At 41.8% G+C, this 5,310-nt stretch overlaps 1 pseudogene; it reads right to left on the bottom strand.

Annotated features, from left to right (window-relative positions):
- Nucleotides 1-3,523: 3,523 nt before the first annotated feature.
- On the bottom strand, nt 3,524-4,319 carry LOC114292626 (putative fructokinase-7 pseudogene; annotated as a pseudogene).
- Nucleotides 4,320-5,310: the final 991 nt, after the last annotated feature.

Here is a 5,310-nt window from a genome sequence, read left to right as displayed (position 1 = left end):
CGCCGACACTCCGGATTACCCATGATGGAGTTTAGGCCTTATTGTGTTCATTTGTGCATTCATTTTACATCAAGTCGTGCAATCCGACTCCTCAGCCATCATGCATCGAGATGCGTGATTGATGACACGAGGATCGAGGACTACACTTCCTGGAGCTTGTACAATGATGGGGAGAGTGGTCATGCACACATTTGTTGAAAATACCTTGCTATGCCTCTCTCTTGCTTTGTGTTACAGAAAACCAAGAACAGGAGGCAGAAACTGGTCGGCCGACCAATTTTTCTGGCAAGCCGACCACTTCTTTTGGTCTCCACCACAAAAGGTGGTCTGCAGGTGGTCTCCAAGGCCAAGGGCTGGTTGGCAGCCTTCCCACAGCTTCCCAGGGTGGGGTTTCAACCTTCTGGAGCTTTGTGCAAATTTCTGAGTTCAATTGCAAACAAAGGCGAGTTGGGGCATCGCGATGGATTTCTCGGCAAGGCGACTCGAGCATGCATGCATCCATTTTCATCCAAAACAGAGCCGAGGCAGCCCCCTTTCATTTAGTTTACATGCTAGTTTAGTTAATTTGTTAATTAGCTAGTATTGTGTAATAATTAGTTACTTCGATTCTGTATTATTTATTCGGACCCTCCGAGGAGGGCAATGTTGTAATAAGTGTGCGTGCGTGTGTGAATGTCTTCCAACCCCACATCTTTCTCCCTTTTATTTTACCAGCTTATGATGGTTAGTTTTAGGACACGTTTAAATTAGCATCCTTATGCTCGCATGTTTGCATCATTCATCTGTATTGCATGCACCGAGCTCGGCACATCATGCTAACTGCATTGTATTTCAATTCCAAGTTGAATACATGTTATCTGTTGCATTTCATATGCCATGTTTAGAATAGCCGAGCCTATCTTAGTTGCATTTTGCATGTGTTGCATTAGCCATCTTAACATGAACTAGGATCATGCGTTGATTACTAACTAGTTTCTGTTTTGGCTTGGAGTACTCGGTAAGTATTTATGCTTTAGCATCCTTGCATGTGTGTGAGTGAATGCCATGATAACATGCTTACCATGAGGCAATGTGCTTACGTGATATAACTGCCTAAATGCCTGTGGGTGAAGGTTGGGTTGCTTGAGTTGGAATAATTCGTCGAAACCTGTGTTTTAGCCTACTTGCAAGTAGCAAACTTCAATCCATTTTCAAAAACAAACGGATATGCGATGCTTTGTTCCAACTTGGGCAATCTAGTCTATACTTGTTTTGCTGTGCGCATCACATAGTAATTCTAGGGTAAATAATCGGAATAAGAGCACATGTGTTTTCAAAAACTAGATATCATGTTTAGTAGTGGTCGATCTTTGATCGGGCGAGCGGGGGTGCTCATTGCATGAACTTCCCCAATCGTACCCAAGTTTCCAAGCCGAGGCAACTTTGGTGATGACGGACACGTGGCCTTAGGCAACGAGTCAGGGTTTCCTAAATTTCCCCAAAATAAATATCTAGGTGGCGACTCTGTATCTGGCAAAGTAGTCCATGTTTGGCACTTCTTTCTAAAAATCAGTTTTTCAAAAATGATTTGCCGGATTTGGACTCTTTGATGATTCATCAGTCTTGCATTGCACTCTGCGAGATTAGATGCAGGACCGTGACATTGAGTCCTGAACTGTAGTAAGCCCAAATGAACAAAATGGGATTCCCTCCCGGGACATTCGGGGATGTCTACACTATCTTAGTTGCATTTTTGTATGTGTTGCATTAGGCATTTCAGCATAGTTAGGATTCATGCATGATTTCTAATTAGCTTCTTTCTTTGGCTTGGAGTACTCGATAAGTATTTATGCTTTAGCATCCTTGCATGCGTGTGAGTGACTTCCATGATAGCATGCTTACCGTGAGGCTATGTGCTTATGTGATATAACTGCCTGAATGTCTGTGGATGAAGGTTAGGTTGGTTGAATTGGAATAATTCGTCGAAACCCGTGTTTTAGCCTACTTGCAAGTAGCAAACTTCAATCCATTTTCAAAATAAACGGATATACGATGCTTTGTTTCAACTTAGGCAATCCAGTCTATACTTGTATGCTGTGCGCATCACATAGTAATTCTAAGCTAATAAACCGGAATAAAAGCACATGTGTTTTCAAAAACTCGATATCATGCTTAGTAGTGGTCGATCTTCGATCGGGCGAGCGGGGGTGCTCATGAAATGACCTTCCCAAATCGTACCCAAGTTCCCAAGCTGAGGCAACTTTGATGATGACGGACACGTGGCCTTAGGCACGAGTCAGGGTTTCCTAAATTCTCCCAAATCAAAATATTTAGGTGGGGACTCTGTATCTGGCAAAGCAGTCCATGTTTGGCACTTCTTTCTAAAAATCTATTTTTCAAAACGATTTGCTGAATTTGGACTCTTTGGTGATTTATCGGTCTCGCATTGCACTTTGCGGGATTAGATTTAGAACCGTGACATTTCAGTCCGAACTGCAGTAAGCCCAATGAACAAAACGGGATTTCTCTTGGGACGTTCGGGGACGTCTACACCCGTGCGCGTTAAACAATTCGGACCCTTGATTTCTTTGATCTAGTCTCACTAGTGCAATGTGAAACATAGATAAGAGTCCAGATTTGGCAACTTTTAGAAAATCCATTTTATTACATTTTTGTCAAAAATAGACTACGTCATCAGATCTTAGAGTCGCCACCTAATATTTTGGAAAATTAGGAAACCCGTGACTCGTGCCAATGCCACTGTTCGTCGTAACCAAAATTGTCTCGGTTCGGAACCTTAGGTATGAGAGGGGAAGGTCATTAATTGAGCACCCCCGCTCACCCGATCAAAAGATTGGCCTCTACTAAACTATGATATGAATTTTATTTTCTTTATATGTTCATGTTCTGATTATTTAGTAAATCCTAAAATTTACTATGTGAAGCATACAAGTATAGACTAGTTTGCTCAAATTGAAACAATTCAATTTCATGTTTGTTTGTCGAAAAGGGTTTGAATTTGCCACTTGACAAAATGGACTTAAAGTTTGTGAATTTGCCACTACAAAGTGGGTTTAAAACGTACAATTGTTGAATCATTCTAATTCAAACAACAAGCCTTCATCCACAAGCATTCAAACAGTTTATCACTTAAGCAATTAGCCACATGGTAGAATGCTAAACATAATAAGAAAATTATATACAAGTGGGATGCTAAAGCATAAAAACTCACATATTTACTGACGTCCCGCGAACAAGCTACAAAACAAAGTTAGTAAAATATGCATGATCCTATATACAAATCCTAATGCAATTCATACACAAGAATGCTTATAAAGATCCGCCTTCTAAAACATGACATGTGAAGCATTGCAACACTTGCGATAGCACACAAAATTATATAAGAATCAATTAAAGCACAAAGATGCAAATTTAGCCGGATCTAGGAATGAATCATGGATGCAAAGCATGGATATGCATGGCATGTCAGATATATACATATGTATAGTTAGGGAAAGTGATTAAAGAATGGGACAGAAAGAAGCGGGGTAGGGGGATTATTACAATACTTTAAATATTACGGATCCGAGGGAGGTGAATAAAATAAAATCCACACAAAACACTCAAAATAAAAAAGAAAATTAAACAAAAGGAAAAGCTTTATGTGCCACGCCACGGACTCCACCCTTCAATTTCTTAGTGTAGTATCTGCAACCCTTAGACCCTTCAGTTACAAGCAAAAGCTTAACGTTAGAATGAAAAGGCTTCTCCAGCACCACATTATCATCATTAGGATCATCACCCTCAATCAAGAATGATATTTCTTCCTCACATCCCATATGCTCATAATACCATTCCTAGCAGCATCTTCTGGCGGCCATAATAGCAATCTCAAATTCGGATTATAAGAGAGGAGGCAACCAGACTTTTTGGCAATTGCTAAAGCATCCAAATGAGCTGACCTAAATGGTTCTTCAATCAAACTAATTGAACCATAGTGGAAAATCCTTGCCATCAGCCCTAAGTGTAACAAATGTTAGTGCAGTCCTTGCATTGGGTTCAAACCGCATGCCAAAATTATTGACCTTGTTTTGTTTCAAAATATCAGCCAACACGTTCCCAAATTCATCCTCACCTACCTTTCCAATAAAAGCTGAAGAACCTCTCAATCTTGCTATACAAACAGCAACATTAGCAAGAGCACCACTGAGAGCTTTTTTTTTTTCAAGGCAGGTGCTTCGGCCAGTGAAACTCCGCCTACCGTTGGCTCAAAATTATCAACATTTTCCCCGAAGCAAAACAACCAGCAAACTTCCATCTGAAGTGGGTATTGCAGCCATTTGTCTGATGAGAGATATACACATTTCAGCAATCGTGTATTCAAACCAGCGCATCGCCATGCCATTTGCAGAGAAAGCTTCCGAAGCCACATGTTTGGAGATAGAGAGACAGAGGGTTTTTTTGTGTGTGTCTATTTTTCTTTTCAATCAAACTGCCGAGAGAGAGAACGAGCTGCAGAAAGAGAGTAGAGGAGCTCGGCAAGCTTGAGCTTGGAGTTTACATGGCCTTGTGCTGGGAGGGGGAAGATGAGTACATGTGGTGGTGTGAGTGTTTGTCGCCGGCGCAGTAGCGGTGAGCACAGAATGGGAGGCGGTCGGCAACTGGGTTGGACAGCTGGTGGTGAGGGAAGTGGCTGAGTTGGTGGGTTGGATGAAGAGAGAGAGAGAGTTTTAGTTGCATGTGTCTTTTTTCCTTTTTCACTCTACACCCTGCCGAGAGAGAGAGAGAGAGAGAGAGAGCAAGAAGAGAGCCGCTACTGCTGCGTTTTTAACTTCATGGCCTTGAACTTCATAGTAGAGAGAGATTGTGGTTGTTGAGCACTTGAACTTGAGTTACTTGTGTTTGGCCATGTAGAATATACTCATCAAAGACAGCTTGTTCTTCACCTTTTTGCCACCCTTTTGCCTCCTACGAACCAGAGGCTTTTATACCTGTGGGGATGTGGTTTGGAAATACTCTTCTGATTCTGGGGGACGCTCGTGATCCTCAGCTAGCCACCTGAAAAAGAATGAACACTCCGGTCGGGGGTGCCAGAATTAGCACTCCGACAGATAAGTCAGTGTATACTCTCTTGATTGCTTGTATCTTAAGTTAAGCACACTAGTTCTCACATACCTCTTTCTATCTGACGTTCTTCTATTTATATCTTTTCTTTCCTGGGCCTCGGGGTTTGGGCCCATTTCTGATTCACCGTATAACTACTTATTCGGCTCCTCTTGCTGCAAAACCGCTTTCCACTTGGCCCCTCAATCAACCGGCTATTATGTCGAA

The sequence above is a fragment of the Camellia sinensis genome, chromosome 8 (assembly GCF_055761805.1).
Source record: "Camellia sinensis isolate YWXY chromosome 8, ASM5576180v1, whole genome shotgun sequence".
Classification (NCBI taxonomy): Eukaryota; Viridiplantae; Streptophyta; class Magnoliopsida; order Ericales; family Theaceae; genus Camellia; species Camellia sinensis.
Note: the sequence above shows the minus strand (reverse complement) of the source record. Positions and strands in the feature narration are given on the sequence as shown.